General features: G+C 39.9%; 1 protein-coding gene and 1 long non-coding RNA gene across 6 annotated transcripts in view; one reads left to right on the top strand and one right to left on the bottom strand.

Annotated features, from left to right (window-relative positions):
- TAMM41 (TAM41 mitochondrial translocator assembly and maintenance homolog) overlaps positions 1 to 13493 on the top strand; it is a 138350-nt gene that overhangs the window by 25797 nt on the left and 99060 nt on the right. Inside the window, exon 1 of one of the 4 annotated variants that reach the window (XM_083726862.1) lies at positions 3117 to 3234. The exons of the other annotated variants lie outside the window; for them this stretch is intronic. The gene's annotated coding sequence lies outside the window, so the exon portion shown is untranslated. Of the gene's footprint in view, positions 1 to 3116; positions 3235 to 13493 lie in introns of those variants that run through there. 4 annotated transcript variants of the gene reach the window in all.
- Positions 1 to 13493, bottom strand: part of LOC310838928 — a 106433-nt gene that overhangs the window by 22832 nt on the left and 70108 nt on the right. Inside the window, exon 2 of one of the 2 annotated variants that reach the window (XR_014561220.1) lies at positions 4551 to 4715. This is a non-coding gene — a long non-coding RNA (uncharacterized lncRNA). Of the gene's footprint in view, positions 1 to 4364; positions 4716 to 13493 lie in introns of those variants that run through there. The other variant, XR_014561219.1, reaches the window with a different exon arrangement.

Below are 13493 nucleotides of genomic sequence, written 5' to 3'. Positions count from 1 at the left end.
AAATTCACTCCCACTAAACGTATTGATAGCTGCAAACTGGGATGGCTTCAAAAGGGGATCAGATAGAATCATGGAAGAAGCTATCAATGACGACTAGCCATGATGGCTCTGATCTGTATCCACTGGAGACAGTATGCCTCTGAATACCAGTTGCTGTGGGAATGGAATGCTAGACTAGATGGATCTTTGGCCCGACCCACGGGGCTCTTTCTTGTCTTTAGGGCAGGTATGTTTATATAAATATGCTGTGATGGCTTTGCTAAAAAAGAAAAGAAAAGAAAGTGGTCATCTTTCACAGGAGTATAAAATCACAGAACTGTTGAGTTGGAAAGAACCCCAAGGGTCATCATGTCCTCCAACCCCCTGAAGTGCAGGAATCACAACTGAAGATTGGTGGAAACAATTATTTGTGCAACCTAAGTTTGATTGTTTAAGTGAAAATTCAATTGAATCCAGTTGGATTTCAAAGTAACCATATCTGTAGTTTTTTTTTATGAGTCAGCAGCCATAGAAAGCAGAACTTGGTGACAGAAAGAAAATCTAACTTTATACTGTAATACAATATATTCTGGTTGCATTTCTCTCCTGGGATGCATTTCTGCTGTGAGATATATTTCAGGGGCTATTATTGAAGGCTGTGATTCAAAATCAGTTATACCATTTGGGGCCTTTTAAACACAGGTATAACCTATCCCTAGAGCAAGCCATACTCTTAAGTCACCATGAAATAAATGTCCTTAATATTCTGGATCACCACAAGATAAATTTCCATAACAGCCCAATTTTCTGCTAATGGTTTTTTCTCCCTAGTGAAGTGACTTTTCTTGCTGTAAATTCTTAATCAATGCTCTTTGGGGCATTCTTCTTTAGGGTATCCTGTAAGATTTGTTCCAGTTAGTGATGCAATGTATAAGGATTCTTCGCCTTTGTGTGTGATGGTGTCCTATTCACAAAAGTTTTCTTGAACCAGCAGGGGCTTCCATGAACAGAAGAGGGTCCAAGAACAGATTTCCCCCTTCTTTCTACAACTCCCTTGTTAGGGGAATTGTTGGAATAAGCAACATTATTCAGTTAACACCCACTGTACTGAGAAACACAAACCACTAGGGATTAACAAATGTATCTGGGAGCAGGGCAGGGGCTTTCTAGAGTTTAGTTTCAGTTTTCTCTTTCCTTCCTTACTTTTGTTTGTAACTTGCAATGGCTGATCACAGGAATGAGTGAGGATTGCCTCCCTCCCCATTCCATTCATGGAAACCTCCAGTGGTTTCAGAGAGTCTTCTGCAAGCACAGCGGTCTCTACTCTTGGTCTCTACACAATTATCCACATAACTGCTGCAGCAAATAATTCAGCTTCATTTCTAAAACTGTTAATACTGACCTTATACGATGCAAATATTTGTTGTTTTGAATTTACTTACAGGAAAATGTAGATTCAGCAAATGATGTGCACATGAGTGGTTCTGGTCCAGATCCATGCATGCAGATTTATTATATGACTGGGATAAACCATGCATCCAAACCATATATCAAAGTTGTGAAATGTTCTACAAATGCTTTAAAAATGTGGTACTGAAAACACTGAGATTTAACATACAGAGGAGGATGCCTGGGAAACCATTTACTCTAGTTGGACCTGCCTACCAGCTTGCATCTGTACCATGAAGAGAGACATCTCAGTCAGATGACATGTGAACTGACCTAATGCTCCTGGTCTAGTTATTGATCAGGGAGAGCGCTGGAGCATGCATGTCAGTGAAACATAGCTTTTGGCATTGAAAGATAGTAAGCATAATGCTATTTATAGCAAAAAAACAGAAAGACTTGTCTGATTATCTGCTTTGCTTTTGCCTACTTATAAAGAGCAAATGATGGAGATATGCACCATAGATCAGACATTTTGACTGACACTTTGCTAGAATGTTACATGGTAGCTTCCACAATGCTGCCCAATTAAACACCAGCCAGCTCTGTGGAGGTTGTACACACAGCTCATCATCACTCCCAGGCCGGGCATCTGGTTGAGATATGAATCCAGAATAACTAGGTCAGATTATCCTATAGTACTGAAGACAGTGCAGATGAGATCTTGTTCTTAGTATTACAAATTCCAATTTTTTAAACACACTGGGATTTTTGCAAGCATGATAGATTGCCCACTGTCGAGGTATTGAAATAAGCGCTCACCTCCCCTTTTGCAAAGGTGGGCACCATTTATTGCCCCGGCATCAGCACCTCCAATCCTCTGCGAGACGTCTCAGATGTGGCCTGCCTTCCTGGCACTGTGGAGCGTTGGGGGTTCCTGCCAAACCCCCTGTTCAAAACTCGCCTATCTGTGGCCCCGTTGGGGGCGGGGCAGCACCAAGAGGTGGGCCGCAGGTGAGCAGGCTTCACTCCGGTCCGCCCCAGGGGCTTACATTTGGGGAAGAGCCTGCACTGAGCGCACATACAATTGGAGCCAGCTTCTCCAACTTGGGTTGTCCTGGGCTCAATTTTTTATCAAACAACACAGTTTGAAAGAGACACCTTGGGCTACTCTGGGGTAGCTAAGTTTATGGTTTCTAGCTTTTATAGGCAGGTCTTAAAATCAGTAATAGGCTCTAAAGAATTCTTAAGAGAGTAATGGGGAAGCGAATTGGATCTAACAGTTGATATACAGGACTGGAACTTGCTGTGGTGCCAGTTGATAGCATTTGGAGTTTATATGCTTCAGCAGAAGCTGGAACTGTGCACTGAAATCCCTGCTAGGAGGAGCTCACTTTACCCTTATACAATTACACCAAGACTTTGAGTACAGAAAATAAAAAAGCTACCTTTATTATAGGACATACCCATGAGAGAGAAAAAATCCTAGTTCTAGCTAACACAGTGGAGATGCAAAGAACTTGTTTGCTCTTTCATCACTGCAGGAAAAGGGGGAAAAGAAAAGATGGTGCAGCAATAAAACTGCTAGCACAAACCAGTATGGTTGCAAATTGGGTGGGGGACCACATGATGAGATTGCTTCATTGCAGGGGGTTGGACTAGATGACTCTCAGGGATCCTTCAAACTCTATCATTCTATGATACTGTCTCTCTTTTGCAAGGTGACATAGAGCCCTCATACCTCCTTCCTAGAGGCTATAAGGAGGGTGTCACCATGCTTACTGGGCATCCAAGGTACCAGGCTTTCAGAAGGAGGCGCAAGGTCTCCGGAAGCAGCCCAGAGCTCTTGTGCTGTCTTCCCAAAGCCAAGTAAGTGAGACAGAAATAAATAAATGGAGTACAGAGAGCAGTGGGTTTCATTGGTCTGGCATTAGTTTTATTTATTTCCCCTCCCGCCACCTGTGTAAGGTTGCAATCACGATTGCATAAGCAAAGTGAGTGCAAATTGTGGGCTTACTGTATCTACTAAATTGAAAGATCAATTCCTAATATTGATACATAAATGATGTATCTTACACCGAGGGAAATGTCCCTAATGTATGCTACTCTACTTCAGGTTGGCAGGGATGCCAATCAATTTGGACATATGTAGTAATATGGGGGGCGTGCCCCCAAGTATGGGCTTGTTGAATGCTGGTGTTTCCGGAAGTCACTTCCATCATGAGTCCTAGGACCACCCCTCTCCACAGCTGGCACTTTTAAATTGATATATAGGCCTTTATTTAGATTTGAAGCATGGTGAGCCATTAAGACATCTAACCGCAGCAGCAAAGTCAGTGATAGCATGTAACTTGAAAAACTTTCAGAAAGTGAATTTCGATCACTGGTACCAAAGGGAATGGCAAATGACTTTGCAATTGTTAATAGTTGCCCATGGGTAGAAAAAGAAAGATCCTTTTGAATTGGTCTGGTCCATCTTTATTAACTTAATTAGCATAGCAGAACATGGGGTGATTTGGGCGTGGTTTGGTGTGGTTTTGATGTACTTTTTTGCTTTGTGAGCCGCCTAGGACCAGCTATATAACAAGGTATTTCCAAAATGGTGGGAAGTGGGAGGCAATAGGAGCTGTGGTTTACTAGGGATCATAAAATAGTGTCTGCCCCTGATAAACAGGACAGTTGAAGCATATGAGATGAAGCACTTAAACAAAAAACCAAAGATAGATTTGATAAGTGCTATAAAAGAAGATTCTGGTACAAAATGAGAAACAATTGCTTTTCCATTCTGTCATTCCTGGCCCTTGACTCAGTCATACAGAATTCAAAGCAGTGTAGATGCTTATTAAGTAAACCATAGGTTATAGTTCTGTGCATGCAGCAAAACAATCAAGTTCTCCTTATGACATGAACATTTCTTGCCTGAGATACTGGCTGCTGTGTGTGTGTGTGTGAGAGAGAGAGAGAGAGAGAGATTGCCAAAGTGGGAACTGGGCAGGCCTAAAAGATAAAGCCAGGGGAGAAGAAAACCCTGCTGAGATGAAATAGGCTTGGGAAGCTGTGAATGAAGAAGAATGGAAATAGCTTTTTGAATGTGTTTACAAAACCACTGTGAATGTTTTGGCAAACTGAAACACAACAGAAGGACTGAAAAATGAATGCAGTTAATGCTGCTGTAGAAAACTTACCCTCTGAACTCGGGGCTGACCCAACCTTTAGGTGAGGCAGCTGGTCCAGGGGGCAGGTGCTGAGGACCAAGGAGCAGCATCTGGGTGGAACTGGAGGGCACTGGTGTGTGTACCATGTTGCCAATCGTCATACTTCGCCTGCTGTCTTCTGGTGCAGACAGGACCCTGCAATATTTAAAGTGTTGAAGTAAGGTTCCGCTGCAAGTGTTGAGATTTCCATTCCTCCCATGCTGCAGATGTGTGTGGGATTGTTACATGTCACATGTCCGTTTACATTCCAGCACTGATTATTGGAGTCTTGTGAGAGGAAATTGATATACGCTGTTTCCGCTCTGTATTGCTGCTGTTTTTGCAGTTCTCTCTCTCTGAGAAAGAAAGACAGAGAGAGAGGCCATGTTTCTCTTTGTTCTGTTACGTTTGATTTAATTTGGCTTAGATGTTACTCCTCAAGACTAAGCTTCTGTTTGAACTCTGCTTGTCGTGTGCTCATGTACTTGGATATGGGCCACATCAGCGTGAGAGGAGACCGGAGTGATGAATCCCGGGCAACACTGTGTTGGGAGGGAGGCACCAGCCTTGGCGTTATCCCCCAACAGCAAGCCCAGTCAGCTTTTCTACATGGAATGGGGAATGGGATCGTGCTGTTCTTGGCTTCCAGTGGCAAAACCTCTTTGGCTAACCCTGTTAGGACTCTATACATGGGTTACATTTTGATCTTGCATTTGGAGCAGTAATATTTGTACTCAATATGGGCCAGCACCATTTTCAACATGTGCAGACCTTCCCAAACTTAAAAAATTAACATACTGCCTATAATATATAGTTTATGTTCATAGTCTACTTTAACCCCCCACATACACAACGAATCAACCATTCACAATGAAATAGCCTTTCTTATTGCTCAAGGACTCACTACATATCATATCCCTGTACATTAAAGAGGTTCCTTGCCAGAACATAGACTAATATTTGGCCATGCAGTTAGTTTGATTTCTGATTAAAATGCAAGTGATGCCATTTCTGGCTATAATTACCTCCCCCACCCCCCAAAAATAACATTTTGTTTATTAATTGCAAGTGCATCCTGCCAAATAGGATGGTTTTAACACTTCAACAATCTTATGAAGTGGATTAGGCCAAGATACAGTAATCTACAAACCAGCAGACTTCCAGCCAATTATTTTCCAGTGGTGCCAAAATCATCTCTCACTGCTGCCAAAAGCTAATGCAAGTGAGAAATACCATGAGATACTATCAAGAATTTCATGACGTAGGCAAATATATTTGTTTTTGTTAGGCTGGCAATACAGTACTTTTGTACAGAAATAAGAAGTGCTTTTGCAGTCAATCAGATCCAACATATTCCAGTATCTTCCATTTCACTAAACATAGTCTCAATACCACTCCTTTCCCAACTCTCATCCTTTCCTTTCCTTGCCTGTCCTCTTTTAACTTCATGTGGATAAGAACTGTCGTTTCAATGTCCAATATCCCTTTCAGCTCCAGTAATGTGTCACTCAACTGATAAGGATCTTTCCAGTAAATTCAGTAATATAGTTCCATGTTGTGCAGGTCCGTTTAAATAGACTACAAGTAATCATCCAAAGAAAATGGAGATAACAAAGATCTATTTTACCTGCCTTTACTGGGGGAACCCATCTACCGGAATTTGAATATCCTAGTAATCTCTTTAAAATTGTGTTCACAGAACTAGTAAAAGTTTTTAATTCTTTTTTCTTTCTCAATATACTTCGTAAATTACTTTTTGAAATCCAATGGCCCATCACAGAATCATAACAACTCAAGAATGTATGAATTAATGATAATGATAATGATGATGATGATTAGTATGAAATTTGACAAGGAAAATCCTACAATAGATTTGTACAGCAAAGAGGTATTAAAGTTGTTAACCATTTGTCATTCTTATTTCAAAATCTGCCTTAATTATGGAATCTTTGGCAACTTCTCTATAAAAATATATCCAAAGAACAATCTGATAAGCTGCATGTTCCATATTGCTAAGGGATTAAGAACCACTGCTGCAATCTTAAATAATCTTTAATAATTCAGAGCAGTAAGGAGATGCAATAACAGTAAAACCCATATTTGGAATCTAAAGCTGGAAAGGATTTGAGAAACTCAAGTTTATAATAATCTAAATGGATGATAAACTCCCTTAAGAGGTCCTATAAAGAGAGGTGGTGGGCAAGCAGCCATTCCAAACAATGAGTCATCCTTTTTAAGGAGACACAATTAGCAAATACATTGCTTGCAAGAAATTTTTTAACCTGACTATAAGTAACATTCCATTGAGACATTAAATAATGTTTGCTTAGAATTAAGAGGCACAAGTTGTTTGTTTTTGTAAAAAAAAATGAACCCAAGAAAATCCCTTTAGGAATAAACACCTAAAATGGAAATGTGGAAGGTATGTTACAAGGAGAGAGAGGCATTCAACAGGATTTTATTTTTGGGACCTTCTTCCTAATTTTGAGCTATGTGGAGTTAAAAGAGACAACCCAGCGATCGGGCTGTCAGTGTGCAAAGGAGAGCTGTCAAACTGCTGATACTGTTATTGGAGCTTAACTGATACACAGACTGAGACATTAACGTTTAAACATTGTTGCTGGGACCCTTCTTGACACCTTGTGGCTTCTCTTTAAGACAAAGAAAGCCTGTGGAAACTTCCTTTTGTGCTCTGGAACTTAACATAGGGAATATAAGAACTTCAATGGCGGACAAGAGTTCTCTCCCTCCTTGAAACTTTGAAATACCCCCACCTAGAGGATTGTGGAGATATAGAGGCCTGGGAACTGTACTTTATTGTGATTTTCTGTGGTTAAATTGTTTACACTCTGGACTTTGTCTAACTTATGAAACAAAAGAAAATTTGACCTTGAACAGAGGCAGGTGTGGAATGAGTGGCACAGGGAGAACAAGAGCAGCTAAAGCTAAAGAGAAAGAAAAGAAACCAGGGCAACTTGTTCAAACAACCCTATCTCATCAACGAAGATCATCCGTCCCAACTGTGCTGACAGCACAGGAGGTGGAATTTGAAGAGCCTGCTGCAGAGCCTGCTGCAGAAGATATGGCAACTGGAGGATCTGAAATAGTCCTGAAGCAAATCTTGGAACAACTTGGAATTTTAAATCAAAAAGTGGACAACCAATCATCAAAAATTGACCAAGCTACATCCTCTATCACTAAATTATCTGAGCAGGTTTCCCATCATACCCAGGCAATTGAAAAATTACAAGGGGCAACGACTGAAAATTATAAGCTTGCGGTGGAAGCTTGCCAAAAAGCAGAACAGGCGAACAAAAAGGTTGATGAGATTAGGGGGGAAGTAAGGCCTCTGAAAAGACAGGTAGAGGAACAACAAGCCTACCTGTCATTGGTTGGATTGAAAAGTAAGGAAAATAATCTCAGATTAAGGGCTATCCCAGAATTGGAGGAAGGAAACTTACAGGGATTTTTAACACTTTTGTTCTCCAAATTCTGGGGGATAGAGGAAGATAAGGACTTTAAAATTGTGACTGCCTTTAGACTGGGAAAATTGATAAAGAAGGACAAGTCCAGAGACTGTTTGGTTATTTTGAGATCGAGAGAGGAAAGAGACAAGATACTAGGCCTACACTTCAAAAAATCCTTGGAGATAGAAGGAAAAAAGGCTGAAATTTACAGAGACATACCTAAACACCTTTTGGACCTTAGGACTACTTATATAGATTTGACCAAATTGTTGAGATATAACACAATCCCTTATAGGTGGGAGTTTCCGCAAGGACTATCATTTACTTACAAAGGAAGGAAAGTAAGAATTAAAACACCGGAGGACCAACAGAAGTTCCTACACGACCACGAGGAGGACCTCCAGAAAGGAGCTGCAGCTTCTTGGCCTCCACCACCACCGGGACCATCTCCAAAGCCTACACCGCCTGGATCTGGACCAACATTACCACCTCCGGGATCGGAGGGAAGCCTAGACACCCCATTGTAGACCCACCAATTAGACCAGGATGTCGCTGCAGCTTCTTAGTTGGAATATAAATGGCGGAAATTCTCCGGAAAAAAGAAGAAAAGTATTTCATATTTTGAAAAAAGAACATTTGGACATTATTTGCCTGCAAGAAACGCATGTGACAAGGCTCCACAGAAAAGTGTTAATTAATAAAAGACTAGGCCAAGAATTTATCTCTTCGGATAAAGTGAAGAAAAGAGGTGTGGTGATATATGCAAAGGAGAGCCTGTCACCGAAATTCTTATTTAAAGATGAACACGGCAGAATTTTGGCGATTGAAATTCAGACACAAGGAGAAAAATTTTTGATATTAGGAATATACGCCCCAAATGAAGGAAAATCGGAATTTTTCAGGAAGCTGCATGAGATTATGCTGGACTACTTAGACTATAACAACATCATCATGATGGGTGACATGAATGGGGTTGTGTCTGTAAATATGGATAAGTCGCAAAGTGCTAACATAACGAAAGATGGCAGACTACCTAAAACTTTTTTTGAAATGACTGACAATGTGGACTTAATTGACATATGGAGGGTTAAGAACCCCCTAGGAAAAGAAGGGACTTTCTTTTCTGAAGCTCATCTGACATGGACACGAATCGACCAAATATGGATAACTAGAGGACTGGCACCCAAGACTAGAAAGGTGGAAATCTGCCCAAAAACCTGCTCCGACCATAATGCTTTGAAAATGGAATTGAGACTAAATACAACCGGATCCTTCAGATGGAAAATGAATGACACCTTATTAAGGGACGAGAAGATTGTTAAGAAGGCCCAAAAAACTTTAAAGGACTATTTTGAGATAAATTTAAATACTACTGTGGAAAAAAGAATAATCTGGGACGCAAGTAAAGCAGTCATGAGAGGGTTTCTAATACAACAAAATACGATCAAGAAAAAATTCTGGAATGAAAAGAAGGAGAAGATATTGGAAAAAATAAGAGATGGAGAGAAAAAATTAAGATCTAGGCCAAAGTCGAAGGAGGTGCTGAGAGAAGTGAAATTCTTCCAAGCACAATATTTGAAACTGATAAATCAAGAGGTGGAATGGAAAATTAAACAAATGAAACAAAGATCCTTTGAATCAGCAAATAAGTGTGGGAAACTGCTAGCATGGCAGTTGAAAAAGAGACAAAAACTTAATACTGTTACAAATCTAGAGATTGAAGGGAGAATGGTTCAGAAACCCGAGGAAATTAGAAAGTGCTTCCAGAGATATTTCAAAGAACTTTATTCACAAGGGCCACAGAAAGATTCGGAGGTGGACCAATTTCTTAAAACCAACGGATTACAGAAAATACCTCAGGAAATGAGAACAACCCTGAATAGTAATATCACACAGCAAGAAATTGAAAGTGCCATTCAGAACCTCCAATTAGGCAAATCTCCAGGCCCCGACGGACTTACCTCCAAATACTATAAGGTTTTGAAAGACTATTTGATACAGCCTTTGTTGGAGGTTTGTAACCAGATTATGGAGGGGAGGAAGGCACCGGAAACGTGGAAAGAAGCCTTCATCACATTGATACCCAAACTAGAAACTGAAAAGACTCAGCTGAAGAACTACCGCCCCATCTCACTCCTAAATGTGGATTACAAGATTTTTGCAGACATTTTGGCAAGTAGGTTTAAAAAAGTGCTTAATGAAGTGATCCATAAAGACCAGGCTGGCTTTCTCCCTGGTAGGCATTTGTTTGGCAACACAAGAAACATTATCGACATTTTGGAACTTTTACAAACAAATCTAAACACTAGAGTGGTGTTAATTTTTATTGATGCGGAGAAAGCCTTTGATAATATTTCCTGGATGTTTATGAAGAAAAATTTGGAAGGGATGGGAGTGGGGCGGGGGTTTGAAAATGGAATAGAAGCAATATATTCAGAACAAAAAGCGAAATTGATAGTAAACAATGTGGTGACAGAGGAGTTTAAAATTGAAAAAGGGACACGGCAGGGGTGCCCCCTATCCCCCCTATTGTTTATTTCAGTTCTGGAGGTGCTATTGAACATGATTAGAAAGGACTGGTTGGTACAGGGAATTGAGGTCGGAGTGAAACAATATAAATTGAAAGCATTTGCAGATGACCTGGTATTAACATTGCAGGAGCCTGTCTCTAGTACTAAAAGAGTGTTAGAATTAATTTCGGACTTTGGTCGGGTGGCGGGATTTAAGCTGAACAAGCAAAAAACTAAGGTTATAGCAAAAAATTTGACAAGTACAGAAACAGATGAGTTTGTGAAGGAAACAGAATTAAATGTGGTTAAAAAAGTAAAATACCTAGGGGTGTATCTGACCTCCAAAAATTTGAATTTGTTTAAGGATAACTACGAGAAATGTTGGTTAGAAATCAAAAGAGATTTGGAAACATGGTCAAGATTGAAACTTTCCTTGTTGGGCCGAATAGCAGCTATAAAGATGAATGTATTGCCAAAAATGCTATTTTTGTTTCAGACCCTACAGGTCGTGGACAAGGTGGAATGTTTTGGAAAGTGGCAGAGGGATATTTCTAAGTTTGTTTGGCAGGGCAAAAAGCCCCGAATAAAGTTTAAGATACTAACTGATGCGAAAGAAAGAGGGGGATTTGCCTTGCCAGACTTGAGGTTATATTACGAAGCTGCAGCCTTCTGCTGGTTGAAAGATTGGATTTTACTGGAAAACACTGATGTCCTAGATCTGGAAGGGTTTGACAATGCTTTTGGGTGGCATGCATATTTGTGGTATGACAAGGTTAAAGTGCACAAATTGTTTAAAAACCACATTGTCAGGAGAGCAATTTTAATGGTCTGGACAAAATATAAAGACTTATTGGAGAGTAAGACTCCGAGGTGGCTCTCACCGGTGGAGGCCAAGGCACGTAAGAGACCTAATATGGAAGTCAATTGGCCTAAATATGGGGAAATCATTGAAAAGATTGGAGACAATTGGAGGTTGCAGAGCTTGGAAAAACTAAAAAACAAGGTGCGAGATTGGTTGCATTATGCACAAATTCAAGAGGTCTTCAAAGTAGATAAGAAGGTTGGATTCCAGGTGGAAAAATCGAAACTAGAGACAGAATTGTTAGAACCAAAAAGTAAACCACTTTCGAGAATGTATAACCTGCTGCTTAAATGGAATACTCAGGATGAGACAGTCAAATCCGCCATGATAAAGTGGGCGCAGGATTTGGGGCATAACATTATGTTTGAAGACTGGGAAAGGTTATGGAACACCGGAATGAAATTTACGGCATGTAGTGCCTTGAAGGAAAACATTATGAAAATGATATACCGGTGGTACATGACCCCAGTCAAGCTTGCTAAGATATATCACCTGTCTGATAATAAATGCTGGAAATGTAAAGAGGCGGAAGGGACATTCTTTCACCTCTGGTGGACCTGCCCAAAAGTGAAGGCCTTCTGGGAAATGATCCATAATGAACTAAAAAAGGTACTGAGATTTACCTTACCTAAGAAACCAGAGGCCTTCCTTCTGGGCATGGTGGACCGGAGAGTGTTTAAGAAGGACAGAACTTTTTTTATGTATGCTACTACAGCAGCAAGGATTCTGATTGCAAAATATTGGAAGACACAAGATTTACCCACACTGGAGGAATGGCACACGCAGTTGATGGACTATATGGAATTGGCCGAAATGACTGGCAGAATCCGAGACTTGGGAGAAGAAACATTCGAGGAGGATTGGAGAAAATTTAAAGACTATTTGGAAAAACATTATAAGTTGTATGAATGTTAAAAAACGCACCCTCTAGGAAATTCTAGCTTCAGTAATGTTAAATTAAAGAAATGGAAATTAAGGTACAAGGAGTCAGAGATAGAATAATGAAACAACTTTATTGTGTTAAAATGAAAATGTACATGATTTGGGTTATAATATATTTGAAATTGGGTAACATGATAAAAAGGAAGATATAATAAGTATTGAAACAAGTTAACAAATTGCAGACGTTATGCATCACAGAGAATGCAGGGTTGGGAGGACGTGGGGAAGTCCAACAGATTTGGAAAAAGGAGTAAGAAAAATTTGTAACCTTTCTTTTTTACTTTTATAATACGTTCTTTATTCTTTTTTCTGTATTATATAAAACTAATAAAAAATATTATAAAAAAAAAAACAGGTTAACTCCGCAGTGCTTTATGCAGGATCTGTATCAAAGCCTGGACCTGCTTAGTTAATATCAATCCTTCTTGGTTGTGACCTTTAATAAGTTCATTATGTTTAGGAGTGTGTTATGTCATGAGGAGGGGCTGTGGGCTTCTGATAAGATTGCAGTGTTAGAAAGTATAGTGATAAGGGTGGTGGACATCCCTTGCAGGCCATTAAGATAAGGCCTGGGACAGATGCAAAGCCCCAGGATAGATGAGATATCTCCCTTGTCCACTAACCAGTCCTCTGAAGTCACCAGTCAGGAGAGTAGAAAAGTTTGATGACATCACCATACAATATTAAAAATAGTATCCAGCTCAAACTGGCAACCTGCAGATGCTGTTTTTGGTCCTAAAAAAAGAACTGCAGAGAAAAATGGCATGGTGCTCCAAGATATGTTGGGTTTGACCCTAATACTTGCCTTGCTTACAGGCCGTTACAATATGAAACAATATAAAGTATGCTGCGTACTTAGGATAAATGCCATATAAATAAATCTGAAGTAATATTATATAATGAACACAACAAAGTACCCTATCTTGAGTAAAGTAACATGCTGTTTTTGAATAATCCCAGTTCACACACACTATTAAATATTTAAAGATGTACAGGATGTGGTTTGGTGTGGAGTGACAGTGGATTCTAAAACACCAGCGTTTGAAAAATAATCAAACCAATTCTCAGTTTCTCAGAACATTCTCAGCATTGTCAAAGAACTCATCCCTCTTTGACTTTTCACAACACTCTTCACAATGTATCCATTTATATT

The sequence above is a fragment of the Podarcis gaigeae genome (genome assembly GCF_964106915.1).
Source record: "Podarcis gaigeae genome assembly, chromosome: 2".
NCBI lineage: Eukaryota > Metazoa > Chordata > Lepidosauria > Squamata > Lacertidae > Podarcis > Podarcis gaigeae.
This window is presented reverse-complemented; position numbering and strand designations above follow the sequence as displayed.